The sequence below is a fragment of the Hyperolius riggenbachi genome, chromosome 5 (genome assembly GCF_040937935.1).
Source record: "Hyperolius riggenbachi isolate aHypRig1 chromosome 5, aHypRig1.pri, whole genome shotgun sequence".
Classification (NCBI taxonomy): Eukaryota; Metazoa; Chordata; class Amphibia; order Anura; family Hyperoliidae; genus Hyperolius; species Hyperolius riggenbachi.
The window spans coordinates 79,771,857-79,793,513 of NC_090650.1; the positions used below are offsets into that span (position 1 = coordinate 79,771,857).

Below are 21,657 nucleotides of genomic sequence, written 5' to 3' on the forward strand. Positions count from 1 at the left end.
CAATGACGCTCTCCTTACTGTATCCGAAAGTGAAAGGCTGTGCATTGCTTCACGGGAGCTCACATTGTCTGCTAATCAAATGATGTATAGTTTCCAGGGCTCGTCAGAGGGCAGATTGTATAGTGTGCGGCCTCTGCCAAATGTTACCTGCTGGCCAGTAATGGTTTCATTGCAGAGGCTCATTATGTGATCAGGTTATAGTATTCCTGTATGCAATCAGGAGTTACTTCTCAAAGTGTGCACCTTCTGCCAGGATCTGCAGTGCTTGGAGTCCAGCAGACTATCGGTTCTCATTTCCTAATTCTGTTAACCTCAGCTACATTATGCTCTTATGCTGGGAACACACGGTATGTTTTTTTCACCTGATTTACTGTGCGATCGATAGTACGAATCGAATCTCAACCAAAAAATCGACACTAAGTTTATCGGCCGCCTGCTACACACGTGTACGTTTTCTGTTCCGTTTTTACTATGTTCTCGACTAATTACGCCCACTATTGGTGATACTCCACTCTGATACGGCCCCCTGAACGCTTCTATCATACACATAATTGAGCCGCTTCATTAATTGCGCCAACACACGATAAGATTCTTTTTTAATATGTCCGATACTATTTTGATCGAGAACACACTCTATTTTGCCCATAAAATCGCTCAGTGCTGAAACATGCTTCCGATTTTGGTTGCAATTCGATTCATATCGATCGCACTGAAAATCTGGTGAAAAAAACGTAACGTGTGTTCCGAGCATAATATACAAGAAGTTTACAAAGGAATGGTCATTTTTATTAAGTATTTATATAGCGCTTATATCTTCCGCAGCGCTGTGCAGAGTATATTTCTTGTCACTTATCTGTCCCTCAGAGGAGCTCACAGTCTAATAGTCATATGTAGTCACCAAGTGATCTGCAAACTTGGCTCTCCAGCTGTTAAGGCACTACTAGTCCCATGATGCATTGTAGGAGTCTGGCAAATGCATTGTGGGACTTGTAGTTCCTGAACAGCTGGAGAGCCAAGTTTGCAGATCACTGGACTAGACCATCTCCTCGTGGGAGATTCTCAGGGTTTTCGTTATTTTCAAAAGCACTTGGTGAACAGCAGATGCTCAGTCCAACTGCCAGAATAATGTGCAGACAGGTGTGTTCAGCCCGCATCTTTGTATACATCCTTTCCAGGGAGTCCTTTTGTAAACAATAAATTAAATACTGAGAATCCTATGTGAAGTCAAAAACCGGTCAGTTCCGTCAGATTTCTACTAACTACAGCAAGTGACAGCAACATAGGGGAAAAATTATTTATAGCTTATTTTACTCTGGAAGAAACTGGTGCACACCTAAAACCGCTACCAGATCCGCAAAATGCTAGCAGATTTTGAAACGCTTTTTCTTATTTTTCTGTAGCGTTTCAGCTAGCATTTTGCGGTTTTGGGAAGCGTTTTTGGTGTAGTAGATTTCATATATTGTTACAGTAAAGCTGTTACTGAACAGCTTCTGTAACAAAAACATCTGCAAAACCGCTCTGAACTGCCGTTTTTCAGAGCGGTTTGCGTTTTTCCTATACTTTACATTGGAGGCAGAAACGCCTCCGCAATCCAAAATCTGCAGCAGCCCGGGAGTATGCGTTTCTGCAAAACGCCTCCCGCTCTGGTGTGCACCAGCCCATTGAAATACATTACCCAAGCGTATCCGCAGTCGCAAGGGGATCGCAAAACGCAGCCGAACCGCTCTGGTGTGCACTAGGCCTCAGAAAGAATGGAGAAGGCACACCAATGGCTCAGCAAACGACTGTATTGAGTATGCAGAGGCACAGACACATGTTTCGGGCGTAGCCCTTCCTCAGGCGTGCCCCACTCTACTTCAGTGACACCTAAATTCCCCACCCACAGGAAACCACCTGACCATACTTCTGGTCACATGGCGGACAAACTATAATAGTGCAAAATAGTCAACAAACACAAAACACAATCATTTCATCGATTGTCCATTAGTTCATATTTGGGGAACTACACCATACGGTGTCTACCACGAAAAATTAGAAATCGAAATAATTTACAATACCAATCTTGATGCATTCAATTTTCAGTATCTTTTCTAGGGCAGTCATGTATAAAGCCTGTAAGAGAAGACATATTAGAGAAAACATTTGAGACTCACGTTTTCATTAAGACCTTTTGGTTGAATGCAGTCGAATCTATCTATCCACTTAGCTTCACATTGCAAAAAGAAGTTTTTTTCCTATCGCCCCCTCTAAACAGGACTGGTATATCCTTAATTACAAACCACCGCAATTGGGATGCATTGTGACGGCATTCTAAAAAGTGCCTTGACACAGATGTCTTATAACTCTTTTTCCCTTTTGCAAAGTTTACAATATTTCTTTTGTGCTCTTGTATTCGAGTTTTCACCTCTCTCCTGTTTTCCCGATATACACCATACCGCAGGGACACTTGAAGCCATAAACCACGTATCGACTTAGACAAGTCAATCTGCCTTTAACCAAAATCTTTTCACCTGTGAGTGGATGGAAAATGCGGTTGCCTTTAATAATGCCACTACAGCAATTACAACTTAAACATTCTTAATTGTATGTGTTTACATTTGTTAAATGTTACAGTTTTTTTGCAATAGCTGTACTTTAAAGCGGAGCTGAAAGAAAAAACAAAAACAGCGTTTCACTTACCTGGGGCTTCTGCCAGCCCCTTGCAGCCTTCCGGTCCCACGCCGGTTCTCCACTTTTTTTTTTCTTCTGTGCAGTGTTCTATTTTGTATTGGGTAGATAATTGTTTTTGTGGCAGAAATGATTTTGGTGTATTTAAAATATGTTTAAATGTTCTTTGAAAAAATATTTGTGCAGATATTATGCAACATATTTTATTTGTACAGGGTCTCTGCTTTAATGAAATACATCATTTAGGGGTCTTCTAATGAACTTTAATTGTTTATTTTTAAACACCTTTTTTGAAACTCCATATAGTAGGCGTGAACGATTTTAGGAAAAAATGTAATTGATCGACTTTTGTCTGAAACTCGATTTCGATTCACGATTTCCTTCAAATCAAGCTTTGTTCCCCCTCTGTGCCTGTTTGTTTTCCCCTCCTCCCCCTGTCTCTCCTTGTGCCCCCTTTACCTCTTCATGCCTCCTCTGGGTCTCTCTTGTGCCCACTCTGTTTTTCTCTGTGCCCGCTCTGTTTCTTCTGTGTCTCTCTTTCTGCCACCTCTGTGCCTCCTCTGTCCAGCGATGCCCATCTCTCCCCTTCGCCTCCTGCAGGCTCTAATGCACAGAATACTTCCTGTATGTCATGTGACATACAGGAACCCGGAGTTTTGCCAAGCACTAGAGCCAGCAGACAGTGATAGAGGACGGACAGCGTTGGAGTCGTGTGGAAGGTATGTTCAACGCTGCGGGCCGCACGCACCGGGACTTTGGGGAAGTTTGAAGGCGTCTTCAAACTTCCCCATGTGGAAATGACATGATCGCGATATTCGCCGCTTTGACGATTCTGAAATTGTGATCTTGGTGATTGCAATTTCGATTTAAATTCGATTTATCTTTCAGGCCTACCATATAGCATTAATCACTTGAGAAGTGGATAACTCTACAAGGTTTATTATTCTTAGAGGACTGTGTTGATCCAGTTATGAAGTAGCAGCAACAATGCAGATCACTGGGCCATGTACTGCTGCTTCTTCGCCTGTGCTGATCAGTTACCCTATTTGAGTGAAGGTTCTGATCCACAGTTTTTTTGTACATCTGCCCTATTTTTCCATGTTAATACATTACAGAGCCAGTGATTTATACACCATTGTATGCAGTGTCACCTGTAACCTGTCTCTGTGTGAAAGCTACACAGGTTTGGGAATCTACTTTCTACATGTCAGTTCTTAGGACCCAGGGACAATGTCACTGCTGGAGGCACAACACTGCATGTCAATAGTTCCTACACAATTGTTTGGCTGAGTCACATGAAAATGGCTGTCTGTACTAGGAGTACCAGTTACACAACAGGTACTCTGATAAGCCACTCCAAGTTTGCAACATTCTAAATACAGGTGGAAAGGATTAATGTTTGTGTCTAAACTATTTCATGAATTGATACAAAATGTATCAACACTGACAGCTTGTTGGGCGTCATTTTACTGTAGTGTATATCTGCAGAAGGTTGGCATCAGTGTTAGCTGCAGAGACAGCTGTATTTGCTTTTTTAAAATGTACTTGTTTCTTGCAGGGAATAAGTTTGAGTGCACCGTGTAGAGAAGAGAATTCAAACAAGCAGACTCGATACTTTATTTATAATGCTCAGTGTAACTTTATTAGTGTTTGTTGTACTCTTCTTATCCATTTTGGTGTGTAAAGAAAGCAAAGGTGGCCATATACTTGTAAATTTTGCTAATTTGATTGCTTGCAGATTCGATTCATCTGCTGGGAATCAATTCCCCAAAATGTCAGATCAATTGATTGTTGATTGATGACTAAAAATCTATCGAAAGTATCGATTGGACAGGATGGGAAATTACAAAAAGAAAAATGGGGCGGGGCAAGAGCATTGGCAGATCGATGGCCTATAGCTTTGCACTGCTTTGAACAGTGCATCTCTGCAGTTCAATCGATTTGCAGTAATTCCCTGCAGGAATCTATTGGAAATTAATGTGCAGTGTATGGCAGGAATTGATTCCTTCTGAATCGATTCTTTTCAGAAAATAATGGGTTGTTTTGGAACTTGGGGTGGAAATCCATAAGTGTACAGCCATTATAAAGCACCGCATTTATTCTAGTTTTCTGGTGTGGCTCCTCCCCATTTTAACTGTGCTTTGTAACAAAGGGACTTGGCTTGTAGGGAGCCTGTCATGAGAAAAATACAGGCAGTCCCCTACTTAAACAGGTTCAATTCTGGCAGTTGATTGAATTTGTTTGTAAGTTGAGTCATGTGTTAAGCATAGGGAAGTTTCTTACAACTCTGGAGTTGGACATATAGTATGTTTTTTGGTTACTTAAACATGCTTTTAATTTACAACTGTTTATACAAAACTGTAACATGCAACAATGGAATAATTATAATTTTTAAAAAAGTACCAGTAATGTATATTTTGTACATGGAGACAACTTTGTGTGAAAAAATGTAACTTGAGTCGTTTGTAAGTTGGGAACTGCCTGTACGAAGTTTGCAATTGCTGATCTCTTTCTGAAAAATGCTACTTGTTTGCCAGTTGTACGTTCTCTGATCTGAAACAAACCTACTGGTCCAATATTACTTCTTAGTCGCCTATTGGCTCTATTCCTAGCTGGTTTTGGTACTCTTTTGACCTGATGAAGCGGCTGTGAGCCGTAAAACGCGTTGTCTTAGTGCTCAAAAGTATTTCTAATTGAATTGATATTGAGTCGTCTCCTTTACAGTAGGCTGACCCATCTTTATTAATTTATGAACATTATTATTGGTCTCGTTAGTGACCACCTCATGGCATACAACGGGTGCCTCCCACCACCAAGTATTTCAGTTAGCTACCCAACTGGTTTCGATTGTACCTTTATGATTTCCCCATAAACCCTATGATAGTTTTTTCAGGAGCTGTGACCTACGTGATCATCACAAGGCCGAGTGGGGACGGTCTTTCCCCACATGTGCAGAGAGTTGTTGCTTGGAGAGCAACCCTGACTTCTGAGTACTTAATTGTATGCACTACTTCCTCTTGCCAAATATCCTAACGTACTACACTATATTGGGCTCCCGGTGTCCCTGAGCTTCTTTTCTTTCTCCATATACTCTCTTTTGGTATATAATAATCCAGTATTTGTATAGCACTTTTCTCCTGATGGACTCAAAGTGCTTGCGAGGCAGCCACAAGGGGCAATCAGTAGGCAATTGCAGTGTTAGTCTATCCCAAGAAACTCATTACTGAATAGGTGCAGGCTTACTGAACAGGCATTCTCCTGTGGCAGAGGCAGAGCCCTTAACCAGTACACTATTCAGCCACTACAGTGTTCTCCCCAGAATTTTTCCAGACAGGTAGCATGAAAAAGTGGCCTTGACAGGGTGGCACTTCTCTGTGCAAATCTGCTTACAGCATAGGAAGAGGATGAGGAGGGGAGCCATTGACAGCCGGGTGCTCACAAAAATTAGCCGGGTGGAGCACCTGGCTGAAAGAGCATGGGGAGAACACTATATCCTGCTTAAGCTTCATGCACACACTACTATGTATTGTATTTATAAAGCGCCAACATATTATGCAGCATTAGTTTAGGTTACAGACTATATATAATAGTTCTGTCAAAAACCTTAGTGTGAGCTCCTTTAAGGGGCAATTAGCAACATGGCTATGCACCTTGTGAAGCATTACAGAAGATGTCTGCACTGTATAAATAAAACAATGTGTCTTGTCTATAGCTTTAGAAAATAAATTGTACTGGACTTGGGTTTTTTTTTCATGTGATGGGCTGTGTCTCTGTTTATTGCAGTGTTTTTATAGGGTTTTGGTTATTTAGGGCCCTTTCACACGAAGTCTGTTGCATTGCAGTGGACCCTATCCTAATTATATTGTCATGGGGCTTTCACATGCGGTGTGGCGAGTTCTGACGCAGTAACTCACAGCATACTGGCCGTTAACCAGATAACGTGTGGTTACAGTGGCGGAGAAGCATACTTAGATTGTACTGTATGTTTCACTGTATAGTGTCGGGTGGGACTTTTTGGCAATGATGCTTTGGGATCATATCACAACCTGCACAACGTGAAAGTGTCCTTACGCTCTCTTGTGGCCATCAGGTATCTCTTGTTGCAAATATTTGTTGGTTGCGCTCTATAGTATTGTATGTATGTTTTATAAACATTCCGTAATGCTTTCAATTAACTGAAAATACTTTTATTCAGGTCTGTTTATATGTATAATTTGTCCTTTTTTACCTCAAAATGTACATAATCCACTGTGGCTGTGGTCTGCTTACTGAGTGTTGAGAAATAAAGATATTAGTGAAAGAAAATGAATATAAGAGAATTGAGATGGGCCTGATGATTAGCTGACAGTTTGTAGTGTGGATTTTGGCATGGATGGAAGCAATATATTGATGTAGGCATGGATTGTGTAAGTGACAGTCCGGCTGATCGCTGTGGCCTGTGCAGCAGTGCTGGGAGTGTTGTTGTGCTGGCCGTGGGGCATTGTGCTCAGCGGGTGTCACATGGGGGATGTAGCAGTCCAGCGATCCGCTCCAGGATTTGGCGGCAGCTTGTGCCGGATCTACTTCCCGTGCTGGGGGTGGGGCTGCGGTCCTGTTGCTCGGAGGGATCTCCCAGGGCTGCGAGTTAGTGGCGGAGGAGAGTACGGATAACGCCGTGAATAGGCTGGAAGTGACCGGGGATAGTGGAGAGAGGCTCGGCCGGAACGGATTGCCGTGGAAGAGGGGGCGGGGGACATGTGACCTGGCACACAGGTGAGAGCTGCCACGTACGTGCGCTGTGTCACTCCGCGCCCAGCTGACACTGACAGCCAGAGGGAGAGGGAGTGATGTCACCGGGGCTTAACCCGTCATGTGCTTCTCGCGATCACCTTATCCGCCTGCTATTAATGAGCTACATGCTTGTTATCAGCCCTGGCATAACACTCGCCTTTAATAGCACCCACTCGTTCTGATAGGCTGCACGGCGGAGCTGTCAGTGTTCCAGCATTGGGGGTATTAACTCTTGCTTTCCTGGCAGCTGGCTCTGCAGACTGATTTACAGTGCTCACTACTTTTTCTCTTATAGCTGGCAACTTTCGCTCTGGAAATTCACAATATTGCAATTGGGGGCGGGGTTGCATTAATGATTGGGAGGGGGGTGGGGGGCTTGACCATCCTTAAGTGGTCTTTTTGCCTTAATTCTAGAAATTTTATTTTTTTCTGTTTTTACAGTATGTATAATTGAAACTAATTTCAATTGACAGGAGTAATCAAGATGAATGCCAAATAAAAATGTTGTTCTGATCTGTCTGTTGCAGTTAAGCCTTTTGCAAATTCCTTTTTTTTTTTTTTTTAAATAAAAAAATAAACAAAAAATAACCCCTCCAACCCCCACTCTCCCAAAAAAACTAAAAAACTTGTAAGTTAAAATTGCAGATAGCAGCTCTTCTAAATTCTAAGTTGGTATGTGTAAATTGCCAAGTCGGTATGTGTAAATTGCTCTCAATATTTATTAACAATACCCTTGTTAAAGTGGACCTGAACTCTTGCACATTACAGAAGGAAAACCTATAGAAATCACCATGTGTGTATTTAGAGCGTTTAGCCTGTCTAATTACACCTCTTCTGTGAGGAAGCACAAGTTGTAATTTGATCCTTTAGCTGTGTCCGCTGACAGCTACGGCAGAGAGCTCATTTGTATACACAGGATGTAAACAATATGTCTGCTTCCATGAAATCAGGAATTAAACAAACTGCAGATTTATTGCAGGATTTGTATAAGCTGTAACAAAGAAATGTTTCTTTTAAAGAGAACCCGAGGTGGGTTTGAAGAATATTATCTGCATACAGAGGCTGGATCTGCCTATACAGCCCAGCCTCTGTTGTTATCCCAAACCCCCCTAAGGTCCCCCTGCACTCTGCAATCCCTCATAAATCACAGCCACGCTGCTGACAAACAGCTTGTCAGAGCTGGCTGTGTTTATCTCTATAGTGTCAGTCTGCTGCTCTCCCCGCCTCCTGCAGAACTCCAGTCCCCGCCTGCATCCCTTCCCTCCCTGCTGATTGGAGGGAAGGGATGGGGGCAGGGACCAGAGCTATGCAGGAGGAGGGGGAGCAGCTGAGACTGACACTACAGATGTAAACACAGCCTCAGAGCATGGCTGTGATTTATGAGGGATTGCAGAGTGCAGGGGGACCTTAGTGGGGTTTGGCATAGCAACAGAGGCTGGGCTGTATAGGCAGATCCAGCCTCTGTATGCAGATAACATTCTTTAAACACACCTCGGGTTCTCTTTAAGGTTATGTTGTTGCTTCTCTTTTAGAGCTGACATGAAGTTCTGAGTTTAAGTGTGCTTAAGGCCTCTTTCACAGTGGGACGTTGCATTTGATGCGACGTTAAAATCGCACCATGTGTCCCTAACGCAGCGCATGTAGGTTTTGAAATTGGACGTTATTTTGCACTGCGTTGTGTCTCTCGGTGCACCGTTTTCGTCGCTTACTGATGGAACGAAAACGGCACATGCATTACATTATAAAAAACCAAAACATTACTGAGTATGTGCAACACACATAACGCAGCAAATGTATTACTAAATGCACAGCATGCAGCACTTACTAAATATTGTTACATGTAACACACAACGCAACGTGTGCACTATAAATGTCTCACAGACTTTGTATTGCTGTGCGTTAGTCTGCGTTATAATTTTTTTTATAGCGTGCAAATTTAATGTCCCACTGTGAAAGAGGCCTTAGCTTAGATCGTTTCTTTTGCCCATGAAATTAGAATTCTGCCTCTCAGAAGTATTGTGAAAGAATGCCATTAACCTCAGCTGTGCATGCAGACCTTGGTTGATTTTATAAAATCACAATATTTACCAGAGTAATTTTCTGTGACATCACTGCAATTCTTTCTGCCATTATTGTGGTGTGTTAAAAGATAAATAAAAGCCCTGCAGTGATTAAGGAAGCCATTCATTTGTGGTGACCCAAAGATAACACAACTAAAACATTGCTGTTCCTGAGAGGAAAAAGCATCAGGTGATGCTATCTCGCATTGACTTGCATTTATATTGGCATCTTAAGGATGGTGGTCCTTATGCAGAGCACTTCCACCAATGATAACTCTATTATCACTGCTTTATAAATAAGGAAACCTCTTCTGTATGGTTTTTTTTTTTTTTTGTTAAACGGATGAGGCAGCAGGAAGTTGTGCACCAAGGTGACTCCTGCTGTGTCTTTATTTTAATGACCGTCAGTGAGATGCTAATAATTCTAGCTTGCATGGGGATTGTATGTAGTTAGTATGCCGTTTCGAACTGGGACAGTCACATGCAACTAGTAACTAACGTCACAGAGATAATGCAGCCATAAAGTTTGGTTTCCAAACAGGCAAACCTTGAATAATAAAGGTTGTTATTCGAGTGAGCTTTGGATGGGGGTTGTAATAAATGCTTCTTTATGTGCGAAGTATAGAAATAAGTGTGAAGTAAAGAATATATTCGCCTAAATGTGGCAATTCTTTCTCTAGCACCCCTACACTTTCACTGCAGAAGAGTCCGACACTGAATTTTCCTTAAAGGACATCTGAAGTGAAAGGCATATGGAGGCTGGCATATTTATTTTCTTATAAACTATACCAGTTGGCTGGTAGGCCTGCTGATCTCTCATACATCAGTAGTGACTTATACACGCTCATGAAACAAGCATGTGGCAGATCCAGTCAGACTTCAGTGAAATAGCTGATCTGCATGAGTGTTCAGCTCTCTGGCTAAAACTACGAGGCTAGGTTCACAGTGGTCAGTTGCATAACACGTGCATTATAATGCCTTATGACTGTGAACTGCAATGGAGGCTGGACATAGACTTTAATGCTTAGCTTTCATGCAGTGAGTTATAATGTAATCAGTTACAACGCAGTACTGTTAACAGGGCCATAGAATTACATGGGCAGTGAGTTCACATGCAGAATAATTCCGCAACTCAACTGACCACTGTGAACAGTGCCTTAGAGGCAGAGGATCAGCAGGACAGCGAGGCAACGTGCATTGTTAAAAAGGAAATACATTTAGCGGCCTTCTCACTTTGTGTCCTTTAACCCCCCTGGTGGTATGAAAAATTCCGCCAGGGGGCAGCGCAGCAGTTTTTTTTATTTATTTTTTTAAATCATGTAGCGAGCCCAGGGCTCGCTACATGATAGCCACTGCTCAGCGGCATCCCCCCAGCCCCGCCGATCGCCTCCGGCGATAGGCGATCAGGAAATCCCGTTCAAAGAACGGGATTTCCTGGAGGGCTTCCCCCGTCGCCATGACGACGGGGCGGGATGACGTCGGGACGTCATTGGGAGTCCCGAACAACCCCTCGGCGCTGCCTGGCACTGATTGGCCAGGCAGCGCACGGGGTCTGGGGGGGCGCGCCACATCAGATAGCGGCGATCAGAGTGCTGGCGCAGCTAGCAAAGTGCTAGCTGCGTCCAGCAAAAAAAAAAATTATGAAAATCGGCCCAGCAGGGCCTGAACGGTACCCTCCGGCGGCTTACCCCGTGTCCAGCACGGGGTTACCGCTAAGGAGGTTAAAGTGAATAAAGCTTTTTTCTATGCTAATATGTTTGTTATGATCCCATGCAATGCAACAAGTGCAGATCATAAGAATTGCTGTCACTGATATGGAAATACTGAGAACAAACCAGGATGATGTTTAAAGGTTTATTTGTGAGAATTGCAATATATAAATACACACACATGTGGATAATGCAATACTGGCAACACAAGTGAACTGTACAAGAATTTGTATGCAAAGGATACAGGAGATTATCCCAACCCAATATGTATATACAAGTGCTCCCTGCATATACTGGGATATGCAGAGCAACCAGTGTATATACACAAGATCTGTGTGCACACAATCCCTAAACCCGCTTAGTAAGTATGTACAACCTATTTACAAATTACACAAGGAGCATATGACCAGGCAATATAAAAAGACAAACAGCAGGCAGTATGGATAGTCAGACAGGCAAGGGTCAATATCAGAGAACAAACGCAGTACAAATAATCGCAAGGCAAAGGATCGTCAGGAAAAGCAAAAGTCATACAAGGTAAGCAGATAAAGATACACAGGACCGAGGTAACAAGAACAGGATGGGCTAGCACTCAGGCTAAATAGCAACGATGAACTAGCAAAGCTTGATTCTCAGATGCTGGCTTATATCCTGTGCAGAGGAATCAGGTGATGCGGTTTTCCTCTCCTTAGCAATGTCCAGGTAATGCAGTTCTTGAGGAGGTTTGCCCCCTGCTGGTAAAATAGGAGGAACCACATGAGTATTACCAAAGTCTTATGAAGACAGTGGAGACCTCTGCTGATGACTAGAGAAAGTCCATGTAACAAGTCACCAGCAGATGTGGATCGTGACAATGTTATTTGGACCCTATATTCTTGCTATCTGAGCAGTGCAGGCTTCCTACCCTACAAGTTCCGCTACCTGAGCTATACTGAGCCATGGGCTTAGTCTGGTAATCCTGTTTGGAAACCAAGTCAAATCTACTTCTGCTGTATGCTACAACTCTGCGCACAATTACTACACCTATTCTGTGGCAACCACGTCTTCAGCCCCCCCCCCCCCCCCCCCCCCAGAAGAAAGGAAAAACTGTGAATTTATGTTTTATGGACTTGAAGTAGCCTGCTTTATTAATTCAACTACCTGTATATACTCGCATATAAGCCGACAAGTGTGTAAGCCAAGGTACCCCAGGAACCAGGAAAAGGTGATTGACTCGCATATAAGCCCCCTCCACAGTAGCCATATGTGCCCCCAGTACAAGTTGTTCCTTTTCCACATAGCCAGATGAGTCCGAAGGATGATACAGCTGTGTTTTAAGACACCGTTAGATGGCATAATAGACATGAGACACAGCGATTGCCACACAGGAAGAACACCTGGTCATTGCACTGCTGACACTTTGCTTGCACGCAAGCCTTCAGCAGCGCACTCTGCACTCCCATGTTGCAGGGGATGCAGGGCACGGACATAGTAGGGAGCCAGCTGGTGAGAGCAGGATCACTAGTGCAAGATCATTGCGCTCCTCTGCCAGTAACAAAACCTGCTCCAGCATCTGTTCTGCTCCGCTGATTCACAAATATGTTGAGGGGATAACTTTTCAGCTCATTTTATGTTCTGAAAAATTAGGCTTATATGTGAGTATATAAGGCACTTACTCTATTGATTTATTTAAAGGAGTACTTTAGGGGGGTCCTGTTTGGAAACAGTGACAGCGGGAGCAAGGCTGCGGCTGTGGAGGGGCTGTGGTTTTCCGACTTTAAAGTCGCAAATTCCAGAAGTGAACTAGAGGTGGGGACAGGAGCATCGGTGACTGGCTGCGTAGGCACAGGATGTCTGCGGGGGACTGTTAGAAGCCCCAGGTAACTTCAACTCTCTTTCCCCCTACCTTGCTACAGAAATCCTTCAATTTGTGGTTTTAGCGATGTGCCTCTTAAAGAGACTCCGTAACAAAAATTGCATCCTGTTTTTTATCATCCTACAAGTTCCAAAAGCTATTCTAATGTGTTCTGGCTTACTGCAGCACTTTATACTATCACTATCTCTGTAATAAATCAACTTATCTCTCTCTTGTCAGACTTGTCAGCCTGTGTCTGGAAGGCTGCCAAGTTCTTCAGTGTTGTGGTTCTGCTATGAACTCCCCCTTCCAGGCCCCTCTATGCACACTGCCTGTGTGTTATTTAGATTAGAGCAGCTTCTCTCTTCTCGCTTATCTTTTACAAGCTGGATAAATCGTCCTCTGAGCTGGCTGGGCTTTCACATACTGAGGAATTACAAACAAGGGCAAAGCTGTTTGCAGGAAGAAAAGAGCAGCCTGAAACTTCAGTGCATGAGAACAGGGTGAAAGAAACACACAAATGATCTCTTGAGATTCAAAAGGAAGGGTGTATACAGCCTGCTTGTGTATGGATGTATTTTCTATGTGTGGACATACTGTACATCAACCTACTTCCTGTTTTGGTGGCCATTTTGTTTGTTTACAAACAAACTTTTTAAAACTGTTTTTAACCACTTTTAATGCGGCGAGGAGCGGCGAAATTGTGACAGAGGGTAATAGGAGATGTCCCCTAACGCACTGGTATGTTTACTTTTGAGCGATTTTAACAATACAGATTCTCTTTAACAGCAAGTTGATGATCTATTATGGTACAGAAGAGAATTCACATTTTAAAACTGCAAGGAGGGTAATAAAACCCAGGTGCTAATAGAATGTATTATTCTGAAGTGTGATATGCAGTTCTGTGATGTTATCTCACATTCGCCTTGCTGCTTTCACAAGTGTTGCATATTTTCCTTTGGAGATGCACCTGATTTGGTAAAACGCTGATGTTTTGCTGTACAGGGTGCTGTTTAAGTTCTATGCTGATTTTCGATGGAAGAACCCTTCCTAAAAATGCCGGAACCGGTAGATGATTGATATCTGAAATTTAGTGGGTACTTCTCAGATCTGCTGATCTTGTACGCAAAAGGAAACCAGAAGTCAGTGGAATATATAAAAGTTGCTCTGGCTTTCCCCTTTGTAAAAATGCCAATTGCCTGTCTGTCATACTGACCTTTTGACTTTGGTGATTTGACTTTGGTGATTTGAGTTATACACCTGCTATAAACATACATTGTTCTGGGTCAGTGACTCAGTTCTAAGGCAGAGGGTCAGCATAACCGCAGGGCAAGTAATGTTATTGAATGGTAGGCAGCAGTAGTGCCCATTCATTTGTTCTGAACAAAAAAACAATGCAGGAATCTTCAGTTTAAATTTAAAAAAAAAAAAAAAAAAAAAAGACGCAGTCTGCCTGATATTACAGGGTTTCATTCTGAGTGGAGGTGCTGCTTTGATTACATCATCCTGATGTTCAGATTGGAAGGAGGGTGGTAGGTGCTTAAAGTGGACTTGAACTCAGTACTTTCTCTCTGCTGTAAAAGATAAGCAACGGCATAATAATCTTTAAAGAAAAACATTTTTGTTACATCTGATACAAATCCTGCAATACATCTTCAGTTTGTCTACTTCCTTCTTTCATGGAAGCAGACATATTGTTAAAGGGAACCTTAACTGAGAAGGATATGGATGTTTCCTTTAAGACAATACCAGTTACTTGGAAGTCCTGCTGATCTCTTTGGCTGCAGTGGTGGCTGAATCACACACCTGAAACAAGCATGCAGCTAATCCAGTCTGACTTCAGTCAGAGCACTTGATCTGCATGCTTGTTGAGGGGCTGTGGCTAAAAGTTAGAGACACCGGATCAGCAGGAGAATCCGGCAACTGGTATTATTTTAAAAGGAAAAATCCATATCCTTCTCAGTTTAGGTTCCCTTTAACATCCTTTGTTTACCGGTTCAATCTCTGCTGTGGCAGGCAGCTGACAGAGATGAGGGATTTAATTACAACTTGTGCTTGATCACAGATGAGGGGGGATTTGACAGGCTAAACTCAATGTTTTCCTTCTGTTCTGTGCAAGAGTTCAGGTCCACCTTGACTTTCTGAGAAGTCTACAGAAGGAGACTACTGTCCAAGCCCCTATACCAGTGTTTCTCAAACCTGTACTTGTGGCTCCCCAGCAATGCATGTTTTGCAGACAACCTCACCTCTGCACAGGTGGGGTATTTAGTGTCTCAGCTACTTTGAATCCACCTAGCTGAGACACTAATTACCCCACCTGTGGATAGGTGAGGCTGCTTGCAAAACGTGCACCATTGGGGAGTCACGAGGACAGGTTTGAGAAACCCTGCCCTAAACAGTTACTTTATAAGTTATTTGTTTGCTAATCACATTGCTATATGTGGCAAAGAAGAGATTCTAGAGCTGGAACTGATTTTTCTCTTATTTTCACAAGACATTGCCCTCAATTCACTAAGATCATGCTAGCGATAAGGCAAGAGAAAACTTACCTCCACACGTGAGAGAGTTATCTTACCTCTATCATTCCTTAAAGCGGAATATAACCCTGCATTTCAACTTTGCTCTAAAACATTATTTACAGTATATTATATGCAACCAGCATTTTTTTTTTTACTAGACCAGCATTGGAAGGGTTACACAGGGCTTTAAAGTTCCTTTAGATTTCTGCAGACGCATCCGAAGCTGAAAAGAGATACATTTTGTTTACAGAAATGTATCTAAGTGTTGAATGACTCATCTCTCTGACTGAGAAGGAGCTTGGAGGACTGCCAAAGAGTGTGTAACTGTTTATCAATAGATACATAGAATGTAACAATCTGAACTTCTGCATATCTCTCCACGGAACTTGAAACGTCTGTGTTTAACCCTTCCAATGCTGGTCTAGTAAATAAAAAAATTTTTTTGCATATAATATGCTGTAAATAATATTTTAGAGCAAAGTTGAAATGCAGGGTTATGTTCCGCTTTAAGTTACCTCTCCTGTAGTTAATTTACCTCCTCTGTAGTTAATTTACCTCCTCTGTAGTTATTTTCACATGCAGCTAATTAACAGCCTGTCTTTAACTCTGGAGTTATTTTAAGGATTGGAGAGTTAATTTAAAGACAGAAGAGTTAACTTTAGGCTTGCCTGAGGTAAAATGTTACCTGAATACTACATGCCTTATCACCATGGTAACAACTCTAGAAGAGTTATTAAAGGCAGGAGATAAGTTTAGTGAATTGAGGCCAATGGCCTCAATTCACTAAGATTATCTCCTGTCTTTAATAACTCTTCTAGAGTTGTTACCATGGTGATAAGGCATGTAGTATTCAGGAAACATTTTACCTCAGGCAAACCTAAAGTTAACTCTTCTGTCTTTAAGTTAACTCTCCAATCCTTAAAATAACTCCAGAGTTAAAGACAGGCTGTTAATTAACTGCATGTGAAAATAACTACAGAGGAGGTAAATTAACTACAGAGGCGGTAACTTAAGGAATGAAGAGATAAGATAACTCTCTCACTGTGTGGAGGCAAGTTTTATCTTGCCTTATTATCTCCAGCATGATCTTAGTGAATTGAGGCCATAGTCTAAAATGTAGATACGTTTCCACAACCACTAGCTTTGTACTGCTCAAAATGCAGATTTAGCCAGCTTTAAATTGACCAGTTGAATCCTGCCAAGATGGAATTGGATTGGTCCATTTTTCAAGCTGCATAAATATGCATATATACTTTGCATTTCATTCACATACCTAGAGATACAGCAAAAGAACAGAGGTGCCAGCAGGGTAAAAGTGGATAAAACCATTAAAATTTGCTTGGAGGAAGCGGTGGACTTACCTCCATAAAGCAGACACGAAAGACTGTCTGTATAATAGTAATCACATTTATTATATAATACCCCAAAAGTGCAACTCGTTTCGCAGGCCACGCCCGCTTCATCAGGCAATAAACGTGGGGACTAACAGAATTTCAGCAGTAGCAGGATTAGCACCTCAGGATTGAAGAGTTAACTTTGACAGGAGAGTTAACTTTAGGTTTGCCTGAGGTAAAATGTTTCCTGAATACTACAATACAATGAGGGCAGCCATGTTCTGTTTGTCACATTACACACAGGAAAGCTGATCGCATCTCCAGTCCTCAGCCTGTGACAAATTCACTCCCCTCTCCTCTTCCCCTCTGCCTCTGAAATCTCCCAGATCTGCCCAGACTGAGCTCCCATAAGCCCTTTATACAGTGCCAAGGCACTCTGGAGAAGCTGTGGGCGAAGATTGTTTAGTTTATAGTGAATTAGAGTATTAAAACAAAAAAAAAGTATTGGGCTTGAGGAATGCCCTATAAACTATATGAAAGAAACACAATTATGCAATGAGTAAAAGTTTATCTTGGATCCACTTTAAGTGCCTCTAGTCTTTACACTTCAATGTTAATGAATGTTTGTAGTTTGTTTAATCATATAAAAGGGCGAAACGTTATCGGTCTCCTCATTCACGTTGGCAATGACGAGTGGGGAACTAGAATGGCCAACTTGGTAGAATGTAAGATTCCTGGCCAGGAGCATTATTTTGTTACCATAATCAAATACCATCTTGGTTTAGTAGCCTGTTGTAGTTTTAGCAGAAGGTCAAATGGTAATGGTAGCATATATTTTTTGTTAGATATGTGAACTGTATATTTATTTTTCATACAGATTGGACAGTAATTTCACTATTTATTTCTTCATATTTTGGTAAATCATGGCTCCTGTGATTTGAACTGTGCAGTTAATGGTGTAATCTTGGTGTAATCTAGCAACCTTATTATTACAAATAATACCACTGTGCTCTTCTACATATGATCAGACAGGTGGGGTAAGCGAGAGCCTCCACAGTCTAAGAATATTAATGACCTTGAGGTGTGAGTGCCTTTCCCCATTCTGCTGTTTTTAGTATTTTGGGGGAGAATACGCAGCGATGTATACTTGCTTTTACCATTGGGGGTTATATCTTGCCCATATTCTCTTTATTGCTCATTAAAGCGGACCAAAACCAAACATTTTTTTAATTAAAAATATTTAGTTGCACCACTCTGACACATACAAAGATAAATAAACACTCCTTCAAGCCTATGATTATTTCAGTGCATGCTTTTCACCCTTCTCTTTTCATAGCTAGGGTTATACTGGGGGCAGCCATTAGCAATTCCTCCATTGGGCCTAGTGCACACCAGAGCGGTTCTGCTGCGGTTTGCGATCCGCTTGCGGGTGCGGATCCGCTAGGGTAATGTATTTCAATGGGCTAGTGCACACCAGAGCGGGAGGCGTTTTGCAGAAATGCATACTCCCGGGCGGATGCGTTTCTGCCTCATGTTAAGTATAGGAAAACGCAAACCGCTCTGAAAAACGGCACTTTAGAGCGGTTTGCCAGGCGGTTTTTGTTACAGTAGCTGTTCAGTAACAGCTTACTGTAACAATACATGAAATCTACTACACCAAAAATGCTTCACAAAACCGCAAAATGCTAGCTGAAACGCTACAGAAAAATAAGAAAAAGCGTTTCAAAATCTGCTAGCATTTTGCGGATCTGTTAGCGGTTTTTGGTGTGCACCAGGCCTTGCTGGACACCATTTACTCCACCAGTTTGCCAGAAAATTCCCGGCAATTTGAAAGGAAGGGAGGGGTTCCTCCAATAACTGTAAAATATTTTATATTTGTCATCATGCAGCTGAAAAAAGACTATTTATTATTATAATTTAGAAAATAGATTTTATTTTTGAAATCTTGTATTTTTAATTTGGGTCCACTTTAACTGTGTCTGATAGTGTTAAAGTATTTTACCTGTCATTTAGCAACCTCCAAAGCATTAAAGCCTAAACAAACATATTGTCATTAAGTTACATTAGTTATGAGTTATGTTAACTAAAGTGTACCAGAGGTTTAAAATTAAAAAGATTGTATACGTACCTGAGGCTTCCTCCAGCCCCATCTGCTCCGATGGCTCCCACGCCGCCGCCATCCACTGCCCACAGCTTCGGGAACCAGGTCCCCGCACAACCGTCAGTCTGAGCCAGTCTGGCGCAAGAGAAGTGCGCCCTCTACGTATCCAGCAGCTGCTGGAGAGATACGCAAGGAGCACACTTCTCCTGCATAGCTGGCCGTGACGGACGTCAGTGACGGGACCAGATTCCCGAAGCTGCGGGCAGCAGAGGATGGTGGCGTGGGAGCGATTGGAGCGGATGGGGCTGGAGGAAGCCCCAGGTAGGTATACTATCGTTTTAATTTTAAAGCTCTGAGTACCTTTAAAATGGGTAAGATAGCCGCACGTCTTGCTAAAAAATACGTTCAGCATGAGTTTGCGCACTGGGACGGAACGCATGCAGTGTGAACATCAGACAGTGCAGTCTATGCACTTCTGATGTCGTGCATGTCTGCTTCCTACATGTGTTGTGAGAAATACGGACGGCAATGCATGCAATGTGAACGAGGCCTAATGCTGGGGATACACGGTACGTTTGTGTACCGTGTATCGAGCAGCTGATCCGTCCAGCTGATAATCTTCAGCTGGTCTGATCACGCTGCTCGACCCCCGCCCGCTCGATTGGGACGAGCGGTAATCGATCTGCGAGGATGCGGCGGGGGTCGATCCGGCGGCTAATCGGCCGCCGGATCGACCCGTGTATTCCCAGCATAAGGGGAAGGGAATCTGCAAAGGATTTAAATATTAACTGAAACCAAGGATTAAACTTCGTCTCAATAAGTAGCTGATACACCATTTCCCACAAGAATTCTTTACGTTTTCTCGACTAGATCATCAGAGGGGTCTGTATGGGTTATATTGTGGTGAAACCCCTCTCACAGTGTAATGTCAAGAAATACAGTAGGTCCTGACAATTTCCTGTTTGTGAGCCAACTGCCAAGCAACCAGTATCTCCCTCGGTCCTAAATATTCTGTACTTACCTTTATTTAGAAGAGAGCAAACATGTAGAAAATGCTTGGAAACTGTCCAAACATTTTTAAATAGCATTGAAAGGGTGTATGTAAGCATGTGACTTATCCTGAACGGCTTCCTCCTTTCACCTGATGTTTTGATACTTGGCGCTCTCAAAGTTTCTCAGACACATCATTCTCTGCGTGTACATAGTTGCAGAGACTCTGGTTTGAAGGGTTGCTGAAGGGCAGACTTGTCAGAAGCCTAAAGGTAAAGGTTTCTGCAAACATCAGATGATCTATATTCGGTGTATTTATGTTCCTATTGTAAAAATGTTCATATGCCTATGTGGCATCTCCTGATGTCTCCTGCTTGAGAAGAGAAACAGTGGAGCTGGTGTCTCATAGTTTACTGCTTTTATTGTTTCAGGAAGATAAGCCAGAAGCAGATGTCCCCTGTTTCATGCTGGGAATACACCATACAATTTTCTGTTAGATTTACCTGCCAGATAGATAAAGTTTAACATGTTGGAAACTTATCTATCTTACCATCTATCTGCCCAGCAATTAGGCATTGTTCTACTCAGCAGGAGATAAACAGAAGACAATGCACCAGAGATAATGACCAACTAATTATGCATTCTAACGGAAAATCTAACAGAAAAATCTAACCGAAGAATCTAACAACATTGTATGGTGTATTCCCAGCATCAGTCTCCTCTTTAGAATAGAGCCTTAATGCTGGGTACACACTATGAGATTTTCGGGTCGATTTACTGTCAGATTATTTCCAACATGTTCGATTTGCTTTTCGATCGTTTTCCGAGCATTTTCCGATCGATTTCCGTGCACTTTAATAGGAAATCGATCGGAAAATGCTCGGAAAACGATCGAAAAGCAAATCGAACATGTTGGAAATAATCGATCTGACAGTAAATCGACCAGAAAATCTCAGTGTGTACCCAGCATAAGGGGCCCATACACTCAGCCGATTTTCTGGCCGATCGATCAAAATCGATCGATTGCAAAGTGGTTGGCCAATCGACCGATCGATGGCCGATTTCGATGGATTTCCATCGAACTGGCAGGGTGGAAAATCTAGGTCGATCTGATGAGATTGCTTATCATTTTGCATTGGACCTAATGGAAATCTGGTGGCAAAAAAATGCCATCAGATCGAATTTCAATAGATTTCAAACTGAAATCTATTGGAGATCTGTTCCTAGTAAAAAATGTTCTAAAAACACATCTGATAAATAAGAAATCCACCTGATGATCTATCTGCTGCTAATCTGACGAGTGTATGGGCACCTTTACCTAAGTGGTGCAGACTACATTTTGATTGGATTGCTGGGTCTCAGGGCGCAGAGACCATCATTAGTCTTGCCACACTTCCCTTCTGAGTGGGTGCTGTTCCTATCAAATGCTAGTGCATGCCTGCTTAGCCATTACTTATGTCTATGTAAAGATACATTGCTAGTCCTATTGTGCCATCCAGTGTCTGTCCCTTATGCAGCAAGTGTCTCTCTCACTGATTACAGGTAAAATTCCTGTCTGATAGCAGTTTTCTGACTGACTAATGCTGGGAATACACGGCTCGATTTAGAGCCATTTAGAGGGCTCGACTGATAATTTCCGACACGTCCGATTTTGCGCCCGATCGTTTCTGCGC

General features: G+C 42.4%; 1 protein-coding gene across 12 annotated transcripts in view; it reads left to right on the top strand.

Annotated features, from left to right (window-relative positions):
• Positions 1–21,657, top strand: part of KMT2C (lysine methyltransferase 2C) — a 302,604-nt gene that overhangs the window by 29,423 nt on the left and 251,524 nt on the right. Inside the window, exon 1 of one of the 12 annotated variants that reach the window (XM_068235902.1) lies at positions 7,316–7,419. The exons of the other annotated variants lie outside the window; for them this stretch is intronic. The gene's annotated coding sequence lies outside the window, so the exon portion shown is untranslated. Of the gene's footprint in view, positions 1–7,315; positions 7,420–21,657 lie in introns of those variants that run through there. 12 annotated transcript variants of the gene reach the window in all.